Below are 26,212 nucleotides of genomic sequence, written 5' to 3'. Positions count from 1 at the left end.
CAGTTGGAGGTGAGCCGCCAGCAGTGGTGGATGTGAGGAGAGAGATGACTGAGTTTTGAAATTTATAATACTGGATATCATGAACTGCTATATACAATATGACTTTTGTACACTATTAGGGTAAATACATTGTTTCTTCTCTATCAAAATCTTTCATTTGCTAACTATGCCTATCAGTAGTTAGTGCCTTCAGTAGTTTGAATCTTTTATTTAGCTAGCAGTATTGGCACTCGCTGTATTGCAGCAGTTTGAGTAACGAAGATTTATGTGAGGTAAGTGATTTGTGAAACGTATACATTAATTTAGTCAGGGCGATTCTCTTGTAGGGATTATTGAAAGTCAGATTACGTTGCGCTAAAAAAATATTGGGTGTTAGTTTAAGCACATTCATGTACAATTTTTCATAAGGGGACGTTTTATATGGCGACCCTGCCAGGATACCTCACTGGAATCTTATGATTTTTTCTTGTAGTTTTGTGTAATTAGCGTAGCTTTTGTTTATCGCTAGCACATAATTGTAGAGAAAATCTACTTTGTAGTTGCAGTCTTTCATTGTTGTCCAGTAAAACAGTTGTGGCATGCGTGTAGATTTGCACCAAGTATTTCGCAGCTGCAATTAACTAGATATTATTTTCAGTGCTATGTTAATGTGTTCTCTTAGTTTTGCTCTTCAAATTGTGCTTTTCTGTGTTATCGTGTGAAATATTGTGACAATAATGGCGTGTGAAAAACGTAATACTAGGCTCCAAAGTAAACTGAGAAATGACAGTGAAGGCGAAAGCAGAGTGTTAGCGCCACTGTGTAATGAATTAACTAATGTTCAAAGTAGTAATTTGGTAATTGTACATAGGGAAATGGAGCGGGCTGCAAATAATAGTGTAGGCAGTGAAACAATTAGTGAACAAGGAAGCATTATCGATCGATCGGTCGGCAACAGCTTGCCTCAGGATTCCGAAATGACTGGACACAATCTTGCAAATACTGTAGATTCAGGATTTGCGTCCTCGCCGTTTTCTCAATTTAGTCAAGACACATTTTCTGCTTTTCAAAATGCGAATATTGGCAGTTCAAATTCATTGTCGAATAGCACTAAGTAACATGTTTCAGACACCAGTGCATTGTTATTACAATTCATGCAACAAATGGGACAAAAGCTTCAAAAGTTAGACAAAATGGAACAAAATCTTCAAAAATTAGACACAATCGAACAACACCAGAGACAAACACAGCAACAGTTAGACACAATAAAACAACACCAGAGACAAACACAGCAACATTTAGACACAATGGAACAAAATCAGAGACAAACACAGCAAAAGCTTAGACTCATAGGAACAAACTCTCGATCAAACACGTGAAGATTTAACTGCTGAGTTACATAACATTGAATCGAAATGTCAAAAAGTCTGTAATGACGTAAAAATACTAATTTGTGAGCACTTTCAACCTATTTTTTCGCGGCATGAAAATGCATTACAAAATCACGAAGCAGCCATAAAACAACTGCAAACTATTGTTCATGAAAATCATGAGACCTTGCAAGCTAAAATTGACTCAGTTGCATCTACCGATTCGGTTAAGCAACTTGCAAAAACTCAGGAATACTTAAAGGACACAGTAGATACCCTGAAAATTGGTTCAGAAAGACACATGGAGGAAATTAGTTCATTATCAGAGAAAGTAGTTGAACTTTCGGATCAGCTAAATAATTTATCTACGAAGGTAGATGATAATCTGAATGACACAAAACCGGTAGTCTTTAATGACACAGAAGAGTGCGAACAAATTAGTAAATTCAAACAAAAGCAGAATCAAATAAATACGCAACACCAAAGAGAAATCCGGGAAGTACAAGATCAGCTGACACAGGTTATACAAGAATTACGTATTTCAGAGGACACTCACACCACAATACGGGAAGAGGGACATAGAAATACGGAAAAGCCACAAAATAATAACGCAGGGCATTTGGGAAATTATGAAAGAATTGGCAAGGTGCACCGAATTTTGAAATGGAACTGCAGAAACGACGTAACAATGACCGATATGCGACTCGCCGACATGATGATTTTGACTATAAGCTGTTCATTACTACAAGTAAATTTAAAACATTTAACAATTCTGGCAACGACATTCATCCACAAACGTGGCTCCATCAATTCTCTCATTGTTTTCCTCCCAACTGGTCATTAGAGCACAGATTAGAATTTATGTGTGGCTATTTAGAAAATGAACCAGCTGTAAGAATGCGATCGGTCATTCACGATTGCCACAGTGAAGGAGAATTTTATCATGCCTTCCTCTCAGCATATTGGTCTCAAACTACATAAGACCGAGTAAAACATAGCATCATAATGATGAAACATTTCGAACAATCTGAATTTTCCAGTCTTGGGAAATATTTTGAAGACACGTTGCACAAGAATCAGTACCTGTCAAACCCATACAGTCCCTTAGAACTCTTCCGCATTTGCTTAATCAAATTACCTGAACATTTACGACATATAATTTTGGCAGGACGTTGCAAAGACGACATTGAAGCTTTTCAGGAGCTCTTACAAGAATTAGAAATTGACACTGACAAGCGCGGAACACGAAAACAGGAACACAACAATTACAGCTCACATCCGTCGCAATTCCGCGATGAAAGAAATAATAACTGGACACGACAAGACTATTCTCACAACACAAATCGTGACCAAAACAGACACCACCCGTATGACAGCCGTTGGCAGAGCAGTAATAATTACAGGGAAAGATCACCTCTCCATGGTAGTGACTATCACAGAAACAATCAGAGAAACAGACAATATGGGAACCCAAATAATTATTATCAAGGGAGACAGAATAACTTTAGACGCAACGGTCCAGCGCGTAGTTACGATTCAGGGAGAAATTCTCCACTACGTGACCGACAAGAAAGAAACTATGGAACCTACCGACATGACGACAGACGATATGATCGTATCGACAGAGCTGAATTGCATCAGAACTGGCGGGATTCAAACAGAGCAGGGCCCTCTCGACAAGACGAATTTGTAGAAGTTAGGTCTCCAAATCCCAATAACGACGCGCGCCAACAAAGAGACAATAGGCAATGACTCATACCGCTGGCAGGCACAAAACGTACGTATGAAACTGACAACGCAGCTGCCGTAGATAGTAATTACGTAAGAATGGAAGATATTAGAGACATCTTACTCTGGGAACACGACGTAAAACATAACAACATTGCATATCCTGTGATGCACATTACAGTAAATGACGTAAAATTTACGGCAGTACTTGACTCTGGCAGTCCCATTTCAGTAATTAGTGATACAGCCTTTAGCAAATACGACAAATCGAACGATTGTCCCACACTTCCGTTACGTAAGATTAAATTACAAGGTGCAATCTTTGGAAAAAGTGTAGACGTGCGCCAACAAACCAACTTAGAATTCTTTTGTCAAATCCACAGCTTCTCTATGAACTTTCTTATTGTTCCATTATTGTCGACGGAAACTATATTGTGAGTAGACTTTTTGAATGAATACAAAGTAATCTTAAACTTTCACGATGCTGAAATAAGTTTAGAGAAAGACGGTAGGACAATAGCTTTGAAATTTGAAGATTGGCTCTCAAACCATGACGAAGAAATTAATCGGATTTACCTTCTGTTAGACAACAGTTCGGAATTTTCTACGGAACTAGACACTAACAATCACTCTGCAAGTACTGACAGGGATGATATCGACGGCATATTTGAAACTAATGAGTTAATTCAGAATAAAATTCAAACAATTGAGAATTGTAATGACACTGATAGGCAGGACCTTTTTGAGATTTTACAAGCGCATTCCACAGTTTTTACTCACAAAACAGGAACAATCAAGGGATTTCATTACCAATTTCGTGTTCGTGAGCATACTAAATTTTTTGTTAGACCATACGTAATTCCAGCTCATTATAGGGACCGTGTTAGAACAGAAATACAATCTATGCTTGACGAGGGCATTATTGAGCCTGCAGTAAGCTCATACAACAATCCATTACATGTTGTTGAGAAGAAAAATGGATCGATCAGGCTTCTCTTAGATTCGAGACAAATCAATACTATCATCATTCCTGAAACAGACAGGCCGCAAACGTTAGAAGAACTTCTTCAAAATTTTAATCGTGTAAAAGTGTTGTATTGATCTCAGAGCCAGCTTTTATCAGATCGAACTTCATCCAGAATGTAGAAAATACACAGCTTTCCTTTGTTTCGGCGTTTGTTATCAGTTTCGGAAACTTCTTTTTGGTTTGAACATTTCTTCGGCAGCATTCATTCGCGGGTTAAATTCCATATTACCTGAGTTCTTAAAACGTCACATCACCTTATATGTGGACGATATTCTAATAGCAGAAGCTTCATGGGAACAACACAATCGCATCCTCAACAGCGTGTTAGCGTGTTACATATTTTTGCAGAATCTGGAATTACAGTTAACTTGGAAAAGTCGGAATTTGGTAGGACAAAGGTGAAGTTTTTGGGACAAATTATTTCTTCTGAAGGCATTCAGCCGGATCCTGAAAAGTTAGAAGCAATCAGAGCCATTCCAGTTCCATCCACAAAAAAACAAGTCCACAGTTTTCTAGGTTTCGTAAATTTTTACCGTCGTTTTCTGAATATGCAAATTCTTGTTACACCAAAACTTTGTTCTCTCACTGGAAAAAATACTATTTGGAACTGGGACGAACAAGCACAGTTGGAATTCAATTCTTTGAAAGAATCGCTACTTAACGCGCCAATACTAGCTCATCCAAATCTGTCACAAGATTTCTGCCGTCGCACGGATTCTTCTAAAGTCGGTCTTGGTGCCCATTTATTTCAAGAAGCCACAGAAAATGACACAACCGTTCAGAAAACCATTGCTTTTGCTAGCCGAGTGCTAACAAAACCTGAAAAAAATATTCCGTTACTGAATTAGAAGCTTTAGCTGTCGTTTGGGCATTTATCAAATTCCGTTTCTTTCTTTCTGGTTAGCACGTAAAAGTATACAGTGACCATCGTGCATTACAATTTCTTATGTCTTCAAAATTAAATCATGACAGGTTAAAACGTTGGGCATTGTTTCTGCCAGAATTCCACTTCACAGTAGTCTACATTCCCGGCAAGGACAACATTGTTGCGGACGCACTGTCACGGGCACCGGCTGGGCTTGAGAAAAGTAACACAGAAGGCAACCTCGAGAAAAATTTCTGTATTCTTTACATTCAGAAAGTCGCCTTTGAAAACTTCATCACCACATCTTTAAAGGACATTGCTCATGAACAAGATAAAGATCCGATTTGGAAAGACATCAAGAGCAAATGGCATGAAAAGACACACACACAGATTCGGCATTATTATCTGGTTAGAAACAACATACTCTTCAAACGCTGCACTGTTGATGACAAGCTATGGGTACTTTGCATTCCTGACGATTTTGTTAATAAGCTCATTTGGTACATTCATTTCAGCTATGCACATTTTGGCCCACGAAAATGTTATCATATTCTTCGAACGACTTGTTATTTTAACAATGTGGAAAAGTGAATTCGAAAAGTCTTGTCCATTTGTAAACTTTGTCAAAAGGCGAAACCATCTACTATCTCACATCGTGATCCATTGTTTCCTATTATTCCTTCTAAATTAAAAGAATTTGCTGCTGTTGATCTCTTGGGACCCCTTGTCAGAACATCGAATGGATTTTCGTACGTTCTAGTCGCTGTTGAACTTACTTCAAAATTTGTTTCTTTCTCTCCGTTACGTAAAGCCACTGGACGGTCTGTATCCAACGCCTTTGTTAAAAATTTCTTACGTGAAGTTGGACACGTTAGTAAAGTCATTTCAGGTAACGGACCACAATTCAGATCTGCTGTTTGGTCACGCATGCTTCGGAATCATAAAATCAGACCTGTTTTTATTTCATTGTATTCACCACATTGTAACCCCTTCGAACGGATTATGAAAGAAATCAGTAAGCTTTGCAGACAGTATTGTCACAGAAAGCATCAGCATTGGGACAGATATTTACACTTATTTCAAAACGTGCTGAATGAAATGCCTCATGACTCCACTGCTTTACCACCTACTCTTGTACTGAAGAATGAAGAACCACCGAAGAGAATCAGAGAGCTTGTACCTTTCCCGAATACACGTAAACTTCTACACAAAGACATAATTGATTTGGCTATTAAAAATATAAAATCTACAGGAGACAAAAGGAGAAAACTACACGGTAAAGCAAATGCAAAGAAATTAGATATTGGTCAGAAAGTTCTCATTAAAGCTCATTCATTGTCACATAAGAAGAAACACTTGAGTCACAAATTCTTTCTAGTTTACAATGGACCTTACAAAATCCGACGTATAGCACATGATAATTGCGTTGAAGTTGAAACTCAGCGTACTAGGAAGAGTAAAGGTTTACACCACATTTCACATGTAAAACCGTTTATTGAAAGATAATCTGCTTTTTAACTTAGTCTTTGCTATAAAATTTTTCACTTTACATTACTAGTATGCTTAGTCAGACTTAGAATCTGTTAACATGCAACAATGTTTGAAGTTAAATATCCATTCAAAAACCAATAGAACTTATTTAAACAGAAATTGCGAATGCATTGTTATTGTGAACTGACGACACAGTGTTATTGTGTGTGTGCATTCTTGCTTGTTAGTTGCACGATTACGTAACGACTATAAGGCTCACATACTTAAAACATTTACCAGTACTGCTAATGAGATTTTAATGCAACATTTTGGTTCACTTGAAAATACATTCTGGATTTAAAGTACTTTCTGTGAGACACCAGATGAGACAGTGGTTAGTTTATGTGACAGCTACACGATTTTATCACGACGCTACTAATGAGTGACAATTTACAATGTTGCTTTAGCGGTGTTTCTGTTTTATATCTGCACAGATTTCTGAATTCTTCTGGAAAGTAAAACATTTTTAATAGTAACCTTTGGTATAGCTACAATAAGACAGCCTTTTATTGTTTTGTAGCACAACAATACGTTACAGTGTAGTACTTTCTTGATCACGGTACTGTACGTAATAACTACGATATCCATACGCAAAGCATTTAACTTTTGTTTATCATGAGGTAAGTACACGGGCTTCTGCAGAACTTAGCTTTTGGAGGACAATAACTACGACACTGTCACAGATATTATCTTACAACAAGACGCATAGTTTAGTGCTACAGTACACGTATTTGAGTGATTAATTTTGTACTTAAAACAATTATTTTTAAAGATATTTGAAGTACAATGGTACAAAGGTTTTCCGTGATACATTTTATTCTATTGCTGTAATCTGTAAGACCTGAGGGTATAATTACATTAATCCTCATGGGGATACACACTTACTTTGTGTACCATGTGTGTGGCAAGCACAAGGAGCCCTAGCTAATATGGTATTTGCTTATACAACTTTACACATCGGTATCATATTTCTCTAATACAGTATTACCCAGCTATCTGATCATTTAACTGAGAGATAAAATTTTTTTTTTTTTACTACATCAGTGACACATGTTTACACAATTACACAGTTGGGTAACTTCACACTTATGAAATTGTATTTTGTCTGTACTTTCTAAATTGTTCATATTTTTTTCAGAACCATTGTGATACTATGAGAGCTTTGAATGATGTATTTGGTATGGGATCATGATTTTTAAAGTACGTTTGAGGTAGATGACACTATTGAAATGAGCAGAGAACTTTCTTTAGGTTTTGAAATTATTGCAGAAAGCTACGGCTTTTTTGAGATTTGACTGAGGTGTTATGATGTTATTATTATGACGATGATGTGTATTATGCTGTTGAGGTATGTTTATGATCAATAAGCTGATGCTATATGAGGAATTTGATTATGCTATGTAATTATTATTATGAAATATTGAAGTGTCGACGCAAGATTGACGTGTCGACGAATATGTATATCTGTAATAAGGTAAGGAGTAATGAATAGTGATTAGGGACTCTGACTTGTGAAAAAGGATGTTGGAAGCCAAGAATCGTACTTTAAGAGATATGAAATGTGTGTAAATGCGTGAATGTATCACAATGCCGGCGAAAATTTTTTGGACACTGTTATATCAATAGCATTTTGTTTCTACAGATTTGTAACGCAAATTATTGACCTCTGAAATATTTTTATATGAGACTGTCACTGTAGCAGAAACTGCTGTCGTAAATATTTCGGTAAGAAAGCTAAGTGACCACCTTCACGTAATGCGTCATGGGCACCCAGCTGTGCGACAGACACCCAAAAAAAAAGCCATTAGTCTGTGCCTTTCAGAGGCACAGGTGGAGAAAAAAAAAGAGGCCATTATCCTCGCTATTGACATTCCTTTGTAGAAAGCATCGTAAATACGACACTCTCAAACTTGAAAACATGATTACACTGTAGAGTTCTTAATTTATGATATTTACTGAAATGAAATGATGAGAAAAATTTCATGCCTATTGTCTTGCTAGTTGAAAGATTGTTTACTGCATTATTAAATGCCATATGGCTAGTGAATGACGTTTCACGCCTTGCTTTACCTACTTTGTTTAATATCTAGTTCCTAGCTGCACTGCAGAATTGGTTACAATAAAATTTTATAGATGTACTAATATAAATATTTTATGCCAACAGATCCAGTAAAAAAAGTAACTGTATGATGTACTTAAAAAAAACAGAGGAGCACAAAAACATTTCACAGGAATTGCATACAGAATTTTCTTTTCAAGTACTTGGTAATTTCTTCTGTAGAATAATTTGTGGTGCACCACTTTAATTACATAGACATTAAAATGTGAATATACATTTCCCTGGTCTGCATTATTGTCTTTAGTGTAATGTTTTTTTTTATGCTTGAGCTATCTCATGTTTAGATATAAGTTATTTCATTTGCTGCTGCTGTTTGCCAGGCATAGTGTTACTGAATTTGACTTTGTGTTACTCTGCTAAGCCAGTTTACTACTGATTTATTTTTCTTGTTTCCTGCTCATGCCTTATATTAGTTGTAATATTGTTGCTTACTTTTCCAATTTGTATTTTTTTTGTCCTTACTGTTTGAGTTAATTTGTTATGTGCTGCTGCATTGCCTCGTCCCTTGGTATATATATCTGAGCTCAGTAGATTTAAGTTAGCTTAAGAGGAGGTAGACTATATAAGAAACTAACTGTGATGAATAGGAAGAAATGCATTAAGTAGCTATAAGAAAATAGTTTGGCCAAAAAAAGTAGTGCACAGTGGAGAAAAACTATTTTTGAAAGAGGTTGTGAACAGAATACAGAAAGCATGCTTGGATAGGATTTTTTTTTCGCTGGAGCAAATGTTGAAATAAGAGGGATGATATATGGAATGAAGTTTTGGGTTGGACTGCAGTACCAAATGTTACACTGAAAACGAACCCTATCCTTTCCATTGTGTTATCTCCATATATGTATATGTACTCTTGTATATTTGTGTTTTTCCTGTCTTTATGTGTTTAGCTAATAAGAGTTATGTTGTAGAATTTTTCTGATTATGTGTTATTTACTTTGAAAAGATGTTTACATATTATTTATTCTGTTTTGTTTTAATGCTCATGTGTGAAGTTGATGTTTCAATAACCATTCTGATTTTTTATGTATTTACTTATGTCATAACTCCTGTAACACTGATGTATATGTTTATTTCTATTCTGTTGTAAAGCCTGTACTACAAAAGTTATCTGTATTGTTATGTTCTTTAATGATGTATTTTGTACCTTTGTAGTTGTATTCTTATGTTATAAAATTGTAATTGACACCTGTTCATCATATTATTAACTTGTAAGTTCCATTTCACTGTACACGTTTCTGTTGGTCATAGTATATGGACAATATGTGAGAAGTAGGGACTGTTAGTGTTTGCGTGTGTGTTAATAATTCAGCAAGGGACTGGATAACAACATTGTTGGTCCTAAGGACAATCCCAAAAAAAACTTTGTGAGTGCACAAGTGGTGGTTATGGACTTGCTATATTCTCTGCAAGACTCTTCAATGGTGATTGCGCACCTGCACAGTCACAACAGATGTCTGCTGGCCATCTCCACAAGGCCTACAGTGGGTCTGCATCTTTGATGACCCACCAGTACCATTATTTCTACAAGGACTGCAGTATGTTGCACCTCTGGTGGCCCACCAATACCGTAATCTCTACCAGGACTACAGTGGGTCTGCTCTATGATGACCTACCTACCAATATTCCTCAAAACATCGAATGACTCTGCTGTGGGTTTGCTCTGTTGTGGCCCATTACCTGTCTGCATGTCGGGAGTCAGCACTGTCTTTCCGTTGGAATGACCACACTAGTTCTTCAAGTCTGCATGGAAATCCACTACTTCCGTGTGCAATTTCTTTTACTGCTCAGCCTTTGAGAAAAACACTGCAGTTTACTGTGATGAATGATCAGGACTGTCTTTATGGCCTGTGAGAAAATTTTAGCTTTTGACCAACATTGTATCAATAAGTGTGTGCATTTGATATCTTTGTTATTGTAATTATGAAAAATTTTATCAAATCATTATTGGCCACTGCCCAAAACAATTTGTAAATTTTTTTTGTGGGGAGCATGGGGGCTATGTAAGTAGGCTGTTTAGGTTTTCTTATTGGTAACGCCACGTAGCGCTCTGTATGAAAAATCACTGTCTGTGCTGTGTGCAGTCTGTGGCTAGTTTGCATTGTTGTCTGTCATTGTAGTGTTGGGCAGATGGATGTGAACAACGCGTAGCATTGCGCAGTTGGAGGTGAGCCGCCAGCAGTGGTGGATGTGAGGAGAGAGATGGCGGAGTTTTGAAATTTGTAATACTGGATATCATGAACTGCTCTATACATTATGACTTTTGAACACTATTAAGGTAAATACATTGTTTGTTCTCTATCAAAATATTTCATTTGCTAACTATGCCTATGAGTAGTTTGTGCCTTCAGTAGTTTGAATCTTTTATTTAGCTAGTATTGGCACTCGCTGTATTGCAGTAGTTTGAGTAACGAAGATTTATGTGAGGTAAGTGATTTGTGAAACATATAGGTTAATTTAGTCAGGGCGATTCTGTTGTAGGGATTATTGAAAGTCAGATTGCGTTGCGCTAAAAAAATATTGTGTGTCAGTTTAAGCACAGTCATGTACAATTTTTCATAAGGGGACGTTTTACCTGTTTTAAGTGCAGAAAAGTGTAGCCATAGGTGTGTGTGTGTTTATGTTGTCTCTTACCAATACCCTCCCGGTACTGATCCCAGAGACTAGAACAATACTTTAAAATTGATAGCGTAGTTGATTCAAATAAAATGCTTCGAACTTCATACGTCTGGACCTCCATCATGCATAAAAACTACCCATTTCTTGTTCTTGTTAACTGTTAGCTATTACATCACAAAACTTTCAAATCTGTAACTATACACCGATAAGGAGTGCTAACCTCTTCGACATGGGCGCGTCTCGAGAAATCTTGTGCACTTGGATGGGCAAGGCCTCGGGAAGCTCCATTCATTCATGAGACGCAGAATATAGTGGTCTACTTCTGGGCAGCTGCAGATTAAATCGGTAACGGTGCTGCAGAGCGGGTTGGTCAAAAAGTGTTCGAGGGGGTCTTTCAGTCTCTAATTTTATCCTAAGACTGCAAGAGTGCTCTGTGACTCCCATCCGCATAGAGGTAGAACGTGAATTATGCACTATGCTCAAGGTGCTATCTGGTATACTTTGATAATGTGTATGTTTGAGAATTAACAATGAATGGACGTACTGCACAGTCATCTATCTACATTTGCAATGATACTCGCAAAGTAGAGAAGGGGAGGTTTAGCAATGACATGGAAACTGATTAACATACTGTCGCACCATTTGTCGGAGCTGAAATTACTTTAAAATGTCTAAAATTGTTCGCACTGTCAACTGTGATGCTTATTGTTACAGTACATCGATTGTGTCTTCTCCACCCCATTTTTCCACTGGTACGCTGCTAGTTACTACATAACGAATGACTGACATCGTTTGTTTGACACGGAGATAGAGTTTTGGTCGAGAGGCAACACCTTCTCAGGATGGATAGCACCAAAATAGTTGTTGAGTACATGACTGCAGTGTGAGGAGTCTGTCGAAACGGAACGCAGAGCCATCAGCAATTCTATCACTGTGATAGATGAATTTAAATGTAGAGGTCGTGAATCAACTTTGGACAGCAGTTTGGAAACGCTCCGAAATGCGGCCAAGTCTTCAGGTTTCCTTATGTTGTAACAGTCTTTTATTTAAAATATCCAATGTGTGTCGTGTGTTATGGTAGCAGTAGTAACAACATGATTTACACCATGCAACATCTAGTTCTCTGTTAGAAGCAATGGATAAGACTGTGTTAAAGCTGTTTAGAACCTGACATGGATCTCGAAGTCGTGGCGGAAGAAACAAAATGTTTAGCAGTGTACAAAACGTGTTACAGCAGAAAAAAACAATGTTTCAAACGACGGCGCATAGTCACAGGGGGAGTCTCTTGCGACTTATAGTTTGTTGGATATGCTCATTCTCCTACAGTACAGGCGATGCAGCTTTACACTGGTCTGTGCACAGGATCAATACCCGTATGTTTCATAGGACTGTCGTATGCGCTCGATGCCAGTATGCAGATGGTTCAAATGGTTCAAATGGCTCTGAGCACTATGGGACTTAACATCTGAGGTCATGAGTCCCCTAGAACTCAGAACTACTTAAACCTAACTAATCTAAGGACATCACACACATCCATGCCCGAGGCAGGATTCGAACCTGCGACCGTAGCGGTCGCGTCTAGAACCGCTCGGCCACACCGGCCGGCAGTATGTAGATGGTATTTGTTTTCGATATATGGGGGGGGGGGGGAGAGAGGTGCGGTAAAAATCTTACCAAGTTCTCTATCGGATGAAGTTAGCGTAGCTTTTACAGCTCGTAATTTTACTGTGTTGGATGGTACAGAATAACGACGATGGCTTATTAGGGTGATACAGTTGAGTGGGCTCTGAGGGACACGGATTTGTTTCGGATGGCAGGCAAAGTCCTCATACTTCTCCCAGTTCCCATACTGTCTATTATACTACCTCGTGTTGCAGGAGCAGGCTTCGTTTGTCGCTCACCTTACACATCGTACACTGTTGGCGGAGTTACGCAACATAATCCCATTTCCATCGAGTGCTTGCAGTGACTCAGGTCACTCAGTTTCTAAACTGGTTGCAGAAGATATAGCTCTCTCTGACTTCTGCTCACTTCCGACTTAAATTAGGAACGATCCCATGTGCAAGGCTGCAGAAATGGCAGCAGTTGCAACAGGCGTAGCGACTATCTACAATTTTACTGTAGCAGATAGGTTCGAAAAAGGTGATTCCTTTGGTGATATGAGAGTGCTAGAAGGATGACTAACTAGTGGCTGTATTCATTAAAGGACTTCTCCATAGGATCCAACGCAGGTATGTGGTTGAATGGTAAGACTTGATTCCATATCGCAGATAGCATTTATACTGGAGAGCGTAACACTGGAGATCTGAAAAGCCAGCGTACGTTTCTTACGACCTCAATCAGCACAGCATCTACTGTATGTGAGCCTTCCAATCAACCATGGTCTATAACCCAGTGGATATATCACTGAACCTCTGACGTGGCATTGAGACACAATGCGTCACAAATACTGGAGAAATATCTAGCGGCGGCGTGAGGGATTCCTAAATATCGTCTTTATACCACTTTTCATACCTGAATCACTTTCTAAATTTGGTGATTTTATCGCGAGTTTGCATCGTCGGCGACGTGTAACCACTCTATTGGTCTGATAATATACACACCGTCTATATTCAGTGTCACGGTATTTGTCTGGAAAGACCACTTCATTCGGCTCTCAATTGAAACATTCCTGTGTTTTATAAAAAAAATGTAGCGCACGCTGGACAGAAGCTTTCTGAAGCAATTTATAGTTCTTTCGAAGTACATGGACGGAAATTTGACAACTGTAGAGGTCAGTCGTACGATAAAGTAGCCAACGTGTCTGATGCATGTTCAGACTGGCAAGCGAGACTCAGGGACAGAAACACTCTAATATTCTTCATCGCATATTCGACATACTCGATGAATCTAATTGGTCTACAAGCTTCATAATGCTACACAGCTGTAATAAGGTTTTTTGACTTAATTCAAGGTTTCCACAACTGCTCTTCTGATTCTACAGGCAGATGGAACGTCTTGGAAAAGTATCCTGATTCTGCGGGGAGTCACTGTCTACAACACGATGGTGTGCACGTGAGGATGCTCGTAAGAGTTTGAATACAGATTGGAAAGCTGTTTTCTGCATTAAGAACAATTTCAGAAAATTAGAGTGCCAGAGTTAGATGCGAAGCTGTAGGTCTTCTTAGAAAGTTAAGTAGTACTAAGGTAGCTTTCATGTCATCATTGTGGGGTTGCATACTGCAACATTTGGGCAAAGCAATGAAAAAATGAAAACTGACGATGTTGGCGTTTCTACTTCCGTTAAAATGTATGACTGCCTTTCAATGTTTTAGTTGAATTTCAAATATCTTTTTTTTCAATTCACAAGAATTTAGCCGGAAAGAAAGTTGTGAACATCAGGAATTAGGAATCAGTTCCACGTACCACATTTGCTGAGAATCAAGAAAAGAAATGTCAAACTGAACGCTAGAGATTCTTTGACGATCATCTGTCTCAGAAGACGAATACAAATACCCTGAAGAAGAAACAGGATGAGAATTTGGTGAAACCTGGAGAAGAATGTAAATGTCGTATTCTACACTACTGGGAATTGAAATAAGAACACCGTGAATTCATTGTCCCAGGAAGGGGAAACTTTATTGACACATTCCTGGGGTCAGATACATCACATGATCACACTGACAGAACCACAGGCACATAGACACAGGCAACAGAGCATGCACAATGTCGACACTACTACAGTGTATATCCACCTTTCGCAGCAATGCAGGCTGCTATTGTCCCATGGAGACGATCGTAGAGATGCTGGATGTAGTCCTGTGGAACGGCTTGCCATGCCATTTCCACCTGGCGCCTCAGTTGGACCAGCGTTCGTGCTAGACGTGCAGAACGCGTGAGACGACGCTTCATCCAGTCCCAAACATGCTCAATGGGGGACAGATCCGGAGATCTTGCTGGCCAGGGTAGTTGACTTACACCTTCTAGAGCACGTTGGGTGGCACGGGATACATGCGGACGTGCATTGTCCTGTTGGAACAGCAAGTTCCCTTGCCGGTCTAGGAATGGTAGAACGATGGGTTCGATGACGGTTTGGATGTACCGTGCACTATTCAGTGTCCCCTCGACGATCACCAGTGGTGTACGGCCAGTGTAGGAGATCGCTCCCCACACCATGATGCCGGGTGTTGGCCCTGTGTGCCTCGGTCGTATGCAGTCCTGATTGTGGCGCTCACCTGCACGGCGCCAAACACGCATACGACCATCATTGGCACCAAGGCAGAAGCGACTCTCATCGCTGAAGACGACACGTCTCCATTCGTCCCTCCATTCACGCCTGTCGCGACACCACTGGAGGCGGGCTGCACGATGTTGGGGCGTGAGCGGAAGACGGTCTAACGGTGTGCGGGACCGTAGCCCAGCTTCATGGAGACGGTTGCGAATGGTCCTCGCCGATACCCCAGGAGCAACAGTGCCCCTAATTTGCTGGGAAGTGGCGGTGCGGTCCCCTACGGCACTGCGTAGGATCCTACGGTCTTGGCGTGCATCCGTGCGTCGCTGCGGTCCGGTCCCAGGTCGACGGGCACGTGCACCTTCCGCCGACCACTGGCGACAACATCGATGTACTGTGGAGACCTCACGCCCCACGTGTTGAGAAATTCGGCGGTATGTCCACCCGGTCTCCCGCATGCCCACTATACGCCCTCGCTCAAAGTCCGTCAACTGCACATACGGTTCACGCCCACGCTGTCGCGGCATGCTACCAGTTTTAAAGACTGCGATGTAGCTCCGTATGCCACGGCAAACTGGCTGACACTGACGGCGGCGGTGCACAAATGCTGCGCAGCTAGCGCCATTCGACGGCCAACACCGCGGTTCCTGGTGTGTCCGCTGTGCCGTGCGTGTGATCATTGCTTGTACAGCCCTCTCGCAGTGTCCGGAGCAAGTATGGTGGGTCTGACACACCGGTGTCAATGTGTTCTTTTTTCCATTTCCAGGAGTGTAAGATTATGATGAGTCGTATTCTAAGATCAGGATGAGTGACAGAAGAGAGTTGATTTCAACAGAGAATATAACTTAAGATTTTTATTCCTCTGAGATATCACCAAAATAGAAGCTGTACAAATTTATGATGCAGCCGAGAAACGTAGAGAGTCCATAATTCTAACATAGAGAACAAGTTTGGTGATGAATTCATACATTTTACGTGCCGTCTATGGCCTACGAAGAAAGAAGAATGTTGGTTTCAAAAAATTTCTGATATCTATCCAAATGTGAACACAGCACTCAAGATTTAGAAATGTACTCCAGCAACGAACTGTTCACCTGAAAGGTAGTTTTCCGTTTTAAAACGGAATATGTAGGGTCTACAGACAACACAAAATCAAGAACGACGTTCAGACGTGAAGTACTAACCACAGAAACAGTCATGGCTGTCAGTCTGGGTTTTTAGGAAGTGATACATGAATTCGCAGATCTAAAAGTGAGAATAAAGTCATTTCTTTAAGTTCGCTGTATTTTCGAAAAGGTCAGGTAAATGGTATTGTATCACGTATTTGTGAATGATGAAACTGCGCATTTAAGTGAAGTAATTTTGGTATAGAGTATTAAAGTCTAATGACTTTCTTTGTATTTTTACTGTATACTGTGCCCAGTTTTGGTGTTTCTATGCTAATCTTTCAGACGAAAAGGCTATTGAACTGCTGTAGTTATTCTGTTATTTTTAAGTGTTTTACTTGTCCATATGCTTAGTGTTATGTTATTTAAAATCTGGCGTAGTCGTTAGATCGGTTACTGTTGCTACAATGAGAGGCTATCAAAATTTAAGTCAATTCGAAAGCGGTGTTATAACTTGCGCACGACCGATGGCACACAATATCTCCGAGGCAGCGATGAAGTAGGAATTCACCAGTGCGACAATTTCACAAGGGTACTGTGAATATTAGGAATCTTGATAAAACATCAAATCTCCAACATCACTGTGGCCGGAAAAAGGTCCTGCAAGAACGGCACCAACGACGACAGAAGAGAATCGTTCAACGTGACAGAAGTGCAACCCTTCTGCAGATTGCTGCGGATATCAATGCTGTGATATCAACGTGTGTCAGCGTGCGAAACAATCAACGAAGCATCATCGATACGGGCTTTCAGAACCGAAGGCACACTCGTGTACCCTTGACGACTGCACGACACAAAGCTTTACGCCTCGCCTGGGCCCGTCAACACCGATATTGGACTGTTGATGAGTGGAAACATTTTGCCTGGTCGCCTCGTTTCAAATTGTATTGAGCAAATGGATGTGTACGATTATGGAGCCAACCTCATGAGATCATGGATCCTGCATGTCAGCAGACGACTGTTCAAGCTGGTGAAGGATCTGCAATGGTGTGGGGCGTGTGCAGTTGGAGTGATGTGGGACCCCTGAGAAGCCTACATACGACACTGACGGGTGACACGTACGTATGCATTTTATCTGATCACCTGCATCGATTCGTGTCCATTGTGGATTCAGACAGGCAATTCCAGCAGGACAATGCAACACCTCGCACGTTCAGATTTGCTACACTGTGGCTCCAGGAACACTCTTCTGAGTTTAAACACTTCCGTTGGCCACCAAATTCCCCAGACATGAACGTTATTGAGCGTCACTGGGATGTCTTGCAGCGTGCTGTTCAGAAGAGATTTCCACCCTCGTATTCTTACCGATTTATGGACAGCCCACCATGATTCATGGTGTCAGTACCTTACAGCGCTATTTCGAACATTAGTCAAGTCCATAACACATGTTGCATCACTTGTCGGTGCCTGCGGTGGCCCTACACGATATTTAGCAGGTGTACAAGTTTCTTTGGTTCAAATGGCTCCAAGCACTATGGGACTTAACATCTGAGGTCATCAGTCCCCTATAGAACTACTTAAACCTAACTAACCTCAGGACATCACACACAACCATGCCCGGGGCAGGAGTCGAACCTGCGACCGTAGCAGCAGCGCGGTTCCGGACTGAAGCACCTAGAACCGCTCGGCCACAACGGCCGGCCAAGTTCCTTTGGCTCGTTGGTGTATATCACATACGCTTAATTCTCCGAATTGTCGGTGGTGGCCACAACAGGCCAAATATTGCTTAATTATGTACGAGTACTTCATAATAATAAATGAAGTAACTGACAGTAAAGCGTAACAGTAACTATGTACACTATCGTGGAGCCTACACAGTGTTGCTATTATTATTATTTACAATCGTCAGACAGAATGTGTTATCAGTAAGTCTCTCGAATTCTGCCATTTGGAAGCAAGCAGTCTAACAGTGAAGTGATTTACAAACAGTAAGTGTGATGCCCGCATTTTAACTTTTCTGACTTTAAACAGGGATGTAGGGTGTGGGAGAGCAAGTGTCACCAGTTAGAGGAGTATAGCTAACTTTGTAGCAATTCTCTACCCTCAGTGTGGATTCTGAGCAGGAATGGTAGGTAGCACTCGTTGTGCTCAGAGAATTGTTATACAAAACAATCAGTACCAACCGTATCAGAGATACATTAGTTCATGGTTTAATAAAGCACCGATATAAGTTAAATACCATTATCTTCTTTTATTTTAAAAATGAAATTGTTCAAGGAAAATTATTTTTAATCATAAAATTTAGTTAGGTTCTAATGTTGATAAAGTGAGGAGATTTGGGGGATGGGGGGCTGGTATGGGAGGGGTAAATAGATAATATCAGATTGCATTCAGTATATTGGTCTAATGGAGGTTGGGAACCACTGATCTAAACAGTCCTGTCGCTGTACAAGTGATAAATATCATGCATTAGTAATATGTTTATTCAGTAACTGAGTAGTCACCTTGCATAGTGACTGAACTAAGCACGAAATCTAACTACGCCCTAACTAATACCGCCTGTCTTCTTTGGCAGACCCCTAATAGGACCTTGACCACCACACCGGTTGGCGTTAGCTTCGCTGCCCTGCGCGTCATGATCCTCTTAAATTGTACCACACCCTTTGTTGATTCCAGTTGCACTGAACTATTCTGAAAGTTTTCACGCAGCAAGCTAACACAGCGCATTCTCCTCTTTCCTGCTCTTCTCCGTATACGTGGAATGTGGAACTCAAATAAACGTCAGATTCATTAAAGTATCAAACTCCCATGTACAAATCAGCTTCAGACCCCTGATTACTTCACAAATCAGTTAATATCTTAAATATTGGACGTTAAGCATACAATGACAGAAAATTTAAAATTCTTCTTAAGTTAGTTTTAACGATCGTTGGAAGACGCTAATTGCTCTCAATATCAGACATTATATGAGTATATTCTCGGTAATTTGCGCTCGTTTTATGCGTAAGCTAGCTTTGGCGCATCTCTAAGCTTATGACGCCACACCACCAGTACTATGAATCGTTCATTGATATAAATTTGGAGGTTCTGTCGGTGTCATAGGTAGAAAAACTCTGCAAAAGGTGTTGCGAAAAGTGTTAGTAGTGAAGTCAGTAACAAATTAAAATGTCATATCTGGAGCTGACGCTTTACAACATCAACGACGAAAATGTGGTGTCTGATAAACTTTATCCATTTCTTCATTTTTGGGGGTATCTTAGCGAGGAAAAGTTCGTTAAAGGTTTGAAGTTGTATCTAAATTTCGTTGGAAATCGCTAACTGCTGTCGTTATAAACTACTTGATGAATATAGTCTGGGTATCTGGGCTAAATTATATACACACTTTCTATGATAATCGTCTTACTGTTTTAATTCTTTAACATAAGATTAAACCTCTTAAAGAGCAAATTATGGTAGATTTAAAATTTCTAAATAAGGTCAGTAAGTATATAAAATACTGAATAAATCTTTTCAAAACTGTTAGACGGGCAGTCTGCAACTAGGCCTAGTGGTCATGCATGGCGTTTGTGGGGTACCGGCCGCTATCCGATGAGCCACACATTCAGATATGCGCGGCGCCAGATACGGGGCCGCGTTTCCTACTGCCGCCACCGCGGCACGAGGCCGCTGCCACGAATGAACACGTCTCTGCCAATAAGATAAAAGCATCCCCACTCCGGAGCTCCAGTGGCGGGTGTACTTATGCTCGAACTTTCATGCACAGGCCCCACATCGTGTGTTTGTCCGTTAAATAACATTTACAGACTTCCATAGTGGCCGGAGCTCTACATCTTTCGAATAGATATGGTACTGAAGAGTGAAGGACTCATAGACCTTATTAAAATAAGGTGTTTAATGTTGTGACGTCATACGTGCGTGACTGCGTGTGAGATCGCTCTCTAAGTTTTCGGGTCGACAGAAGCGTCCGATCCCACGCGTCGGCTTTGACCAGTGACGTAAGGGTGTTGTCGTGTGTGACGTCATGACGGCGCGGAGTTTGGTTTGAGTGTGGCTGTCTCCAGTTCTGTTTTATCTTATTTTGTTTACTTTTCTGATCTGTTCGTTGTATCTCGTGAGATTTTTTTTAAATTTAAAAACGCTTATTACTTATTTTAATTATCTGTTTCCTCCAATTTCTGTTTTAGTTTATTATATTTATCTTTCTGATCTGTTCGTTCTACCCCGTGAGATTTTTTTTTTAAAAAGACAAAAAACACTAATCAGCCACTGAAGCATCTTTATCTTCTATGGGTTGCAGGGGTTACGACCCCTGGGGAGGTGGGTGGGTATTCATGCATGGCTGTCTTTACTTACACGTTGTAGCTACGCAAGGCGTCTAATTTGTTTATATTTAGTTTGCCCCCTCACCCAAAACACCCCATTTCCCGCCCTTGTCCCGTTAGTGTCATTAGGCTTCCTGTGGAAAGTGTGTGTGTTTGTTTTTGTTTCCGCCATATTTGTGACGTCATGAGTCAAAGCAGACGGGCGGGATCGGACGCTTCCGTATTTCCAAGTTTTCATCTACTTTTAGGGTAGGATATATATTTTACCGGTTTTTGTGTTAATATTTACTATATAAAAAACTTATTAGTGGTTTCTTCATTCACCTTTGCCTTTTTTGTGTTGTGACCTGATATTTGTAAGTGTTTCGTATCGAGCAACTTAACCTCTTACCCGTGTTTACATTCCGAGCTGACCAGTTGCAGCTGTAGCGGCGCATCGAAAGCTAAGTACTAATTAATTGTTTGTGTATAGTAGTTTATTTAGGAACTTTAGTAGTCTTCAGCCGGTGTTCTTGATGTCTTCCGGTGAAATAACTTCAGAAGAAATTTTTGCGAACTGCTTTCAGTTTCGTTACTGTCATTAGACGTTTGATTTTCTTTCTGTGTTAGTATTTTGTTATATTCTCATTTGTTGTTGATTAATACTGTCAATAATAGTAGTTACTTTCCTTGTGGAGCAAGTTTGTGATTATTGTAGTCAGTTTTTAACACCTTCTTATTGTAGTAGCGGAACTTAGATAAAGTTGTTTTCTTGTTTCAATAACTGTAAAATTTTACCATGAGTGAGAAGTGTGGACTTTGCCGTAGGTTCGTGAGTAGTGGATTGCGGTGTGAGACTTGTTCGAAGTATTTTCACTGGGGGGAATGCAGTGGGGAAGCCAGGGGGCATTCTGGTGAGATCCTCTCCTGGATCTGCAGGTTACGTAGCAAGAGTAAGTTGATAGAGGAGCAGGAGCGTAAGATCTGTGCCCTTCAGGTGCAGTTGAAAAACGCACGGGAGGAGCTAGATAGGATGAGGAGGGAGAAGGGGGTTGGGGAGTGGGAGCTGGCTGTTGGCAAGAGATCTGCTAGGAGAAGGAGATTTTCAAATAGTTTTACTATTGGTGTTTGCAATAGATTTGACCAACTGTCAGAGTCTAGTGGAGAGGAATCTCTAGTAGCTGTAGATGTAGGAAGTATGCAGCAGACCTCAGCAGTTACGGTGGCTAGGACAGTTGCAAAGTCTAAGAGAAAGAAGAAGATTCTGCTGTTAGGTAGTTCTCATGGTAGAGGTGTACGCCAGCAGTTGCAGGAAGTTTTGGGGAGTGAGTACCAGGTCACCAGCATTGTGAAGCCTAATGCAGGATTGGCTCAGGTGACTTTTAACATAGGGGGGTTATGTAGGGATTTTACAAAAGAGGATCAGGTAGTAATTGTGGGTGGGGCTGGTAATAGTATTGATAGGGATGGGGAGTATGACATAGATGGTGACCTGGAAAAGATAGCCACTCAGAATGGCAACACGAATGTGCATTTCGTGGAACTGTTTCAGCGTCACGATCGGCCTCATCTTAATACAGCCGTCAGGCGTAATAACATGAGACTTGGGGGTGCGCTAATGACAGAAGGCATGGGTCACATTTCAGTGGTGTCGGAGAAGTCTATCAGCAGGACGGGTTTCACTAGACATGGCCTGCACCTCAACAGGTATGGGTAGGGGAGGTTGGCAAAGCTTATAGGTGACAGAATAGGTGGGAGTGGTGGGATCACTCATGGGAAAATTCCAGTAGTTGTGGGTGTTGGAGCTGTACCTTTTTTAGATTGAAATCAGCTGACAGGTATTCCTGCTTAAGGGAAGTCTCTCTAACAAAGAAACCACTTTCGACAAAGCTTAGGTATCCGATTAATGAGGGAATTAGTATATTTCATCAAAACATACAAGGCATTAGAGATAAATTAGTGAATTACTTATATATGTTGACTCTGAAATTATTGGTATATCTGAACACTTCTTAAATAAGGAGATAATTCAGAGGCTTCCTTTACCAGGATACAGGTTGGCTGGCAGCTTTTCTAGGATCTCTTTGCGATGTGGGGGAGTAGCCATGTATGTGAAAAACGGTATCCCATTTGAGTCAACTGATGTTTCAAAGTACTGCACTGAAAAGGTGTTTGAATGTTGTGCAGGTGTGGTTAAATTTAGTGGAGCTAAACTTCTTACTGTTGTTATTTATAGATCACCAGACTACGATTTCACAACGTTTTTGCTAAAGCTAGAGGAGATTCTTGGTTCACTTTATAGGAATTACAAAAAGTTAGTTATATGTGTTGACTTCAATATAAATTTTTGTTCATTCGTCATTACTAGAAGGGCATTCTGTTAGCAGAATAGTGAATGGCCTTTCAGATCATTATGCCCAAATTTTAAGTCTAAAAGATTTTTGTGCTGCAACGCAGGTTAATTATAGTTACCAACGTTTTAGGAAAGCTGATCAAGTTGCTGTAGAGACTTTTGTAAACCTTATCAAGGAACAAGAGTGGCTAGATGTTTATAGTGCTGATACAGTAGACGATAAATACAATGCTTTCCTCAAGACTTTTCTCGTGCTCTTTGGAAGTTGCTTTCCGTTAGAACGTTCAAAACAGGGTACTAACAGAAACAGGCAGCCTGGGTGGCTGACTAAAGGTATAAGAATATCTTGTAGAACAAAATGGCAATTATATCAAAACGTTAGAAACAGTCACAATCTAAATGCAGTAGCCCATTACAAACAGTATTGTAAGGTGCTTAAAAAGTTATTAGGAAGGCAAAAAGTATGTGGTATGCAGATAGAATAGCTAAGTCTCAGGATAAAATTAACACCATATGGGTAGTCATAAAGGAAGTGGCTGGTCTACAGAGACAGGTCGAGGATATAGAATCAGTGCGTAGTGGGAATGTCCGTGTTACTGATGATGTGTCGGCAGAATTGCCTACACTGTTTTTAGAGGAGGCCGAAATGCACGCTATAAGCTCACGCAGGCTGGCGTGAGGTCTGAAACAGGATACGTTATGAATGCTATAAAGAAAAATACGTAGCTTCTGAAATACTTAACTTTAATCAACATTTGTAGAACATTGCTCTTGATGATACAGTAATAGAATTTCAATATCAATGGAATACGGCGTCTTGCTAGGTAGTAGCAATTGTAGCTGAAGGCTATGCTAACTATCGTCTCGGCAAATGAGAGCGTAATTCTCAGTGAACCATGGCTAGCAACGTCGGCTGTACAACTGGGGCGAGTGCTAGTACGTCTCTCGAGACCTGCCGTGTGGTGGCGCTCGGTCTGCAATTACTGACAGTGGCGACACGCGGGTCCGTCGAATTCTAGCGGAGTACAGCCGATTTAAAAGCTACCACCTAGCAAGTGTGATGCCTGGCGATGACACCACAACTGATAAGTCGCATATATGTACAGTATTTAACAATCACTTTCTGAATATAGCAGGTGAACTAAATAGAAACCTAGTCCCAACAGGGAATCATAAAGCGCTCGTAGGAAAAAGTGTTGCGAGACTGTTACCTGAAATGCTCCTCCATGATACTGACAAGAGGGAGATTGAATTAATAATTAAATCACTAAAGACCAAGAACTCTCATGGATATGACGGGGTATCTAGCAGAATACTGAAGTATTGTTCCATGTATGTTAGCCCAGTACTTAGCCATATCTGTAACTTTTCCTTTAGGAGTGGTCGGTTTCCTGACCGATTAAAGTACTCGGTAGTGAAGCCACTTTATAAAAAGGGATACAGGGATAATGTTGATAATTATAGACCTATTTCTATGCCATCGGTGTTTGCTAAAGTTATCGAGAGGGTTGTATATACAAGGTTACTGCAGCATTTAAAGTCACATAATTTGCTGTCAAAAGTTCAGTTTGGTTTTAGAAATGGCTTAACAACTAGAAAATGCTATAGTCTCTTTTCTCTGTGAGGATTTGGATGGATTAAATAAAAGGTTGCGAACGTTAGGTGTTTTCTTTGATTTAACGAAGGCTTTTGACTGTGTTGACCACAAAATATTAGTGCAGGAGTTGGAACATTATGGAGTAAGGGGAGTAGCTTACAATTGGTTCGCCTCTTACTTTAAGAACAGAAAGCAGAAGGTAATTCTCCGCAATATTGAGAGTGGTAATGATGTTCAGTCCCAATGGGGCGTTCCCCAAGGATCGGTGCTGGGGCCACTGCTGTTTCTTATTTATATAAATGATATGCCTTCTAGTATTACAGGTGATTCAAAAATATTTCTGTTTGCTGATGACACCAGCTCGGTAGTGAAGGATCTTGTGTGTAATACTGAAACATTATCAAATAATGTAGTTCATGAAATAAGTGGGAAATAATTTGAAAATAATTTGATGCTAAATCACAGTAAGACTCAGTTTTTACAGTTTATAACTCACAATTCAACGAGAACTGATATTTTAATCAGACAGAATGGGAATGTTATAAGCGAGATGGAACAGTTCAAGTTCCTAGGCGTACGGATAGATAGTAAGCCGTTGTGGAAAGCCCATGTTCAGGATCTTGTTCAGAAACTAAATGCCGCCTTATTTACCATTAGAACAGTATCTGAAATAAGTGACATTTCAACACGAAAAGTAGTCTACTTAGCATATTTTCATACGCTTATGTCATACGGAATTATTTTTTGGGGTAATTCTTCTGATTCAAAAAGGGTATTTTTGGCTCAGAAACGGGCTGTTCGAGCTACGTGTGGTGTAAGTTCTAGAACCTCTTGTCGACCCCTATTCAATAGTCTGGGAATTCTGACATTGCCCTCACAGTATATATTTTCTCTAATGTCGTTTGCTGTTACCAATATTAGCTTATTCCCAAGAGTTAGCAGCTTTACTCAGTTAATACTAGGCAGAAATCAAATCTGCATGTGGAATGCACTTCTTTGACTCTTGTGCAGAAAGGAGTGCAGTATTCTGCTGCATCCATTTTCAATAAGCTACCACAAGAACTCAAAAATCTTAGCAGTAGCCCAAACGCTTTTACGTCTAAACTGAAGAGTTTCCTCATGGCTCACTCCTTCTATTTTGTCGAGGAGCTCCTGGAAGAGCTAAAAAATTAAGCAAATTCCAGTGTTACATTCTTGATTTTCTTTATTTAAACTAATGACGTGTCACCTGAATATGTTCCTTATATTTCATTTTATCTGTTTCTACAATCGTGTTATAATTTCATGTATTGACTCGTTCCATGACCATGGAGACTTCTCCTTAATGTGGTCCCACGGAACAATAAATAAATAAATAAATAAATAAATACATCTACTGCTAGCAACTGACGCTGCAGTTTCAGGTACAACG

This window comes from Schistocerca cancellata, chromosome 3, assembly GCF_023864275.1.
Source record: "Schistocerca cancellata isolate TAMUIC-IGC-003103 chromosome 3, iqSchCanc2.1, whole genome shotgun sequence".
In the NCBI taxonomy this organism is placed as follows: domain Eukaryota; kingdom Metazoa; phylum Arthropoda; class Insecta; order Orthoptera; family Acrididae; genus Schistocerca; species Schistocerca cancellata.
Note: the sequence above shows the minus strand (reverse complement) of the source record.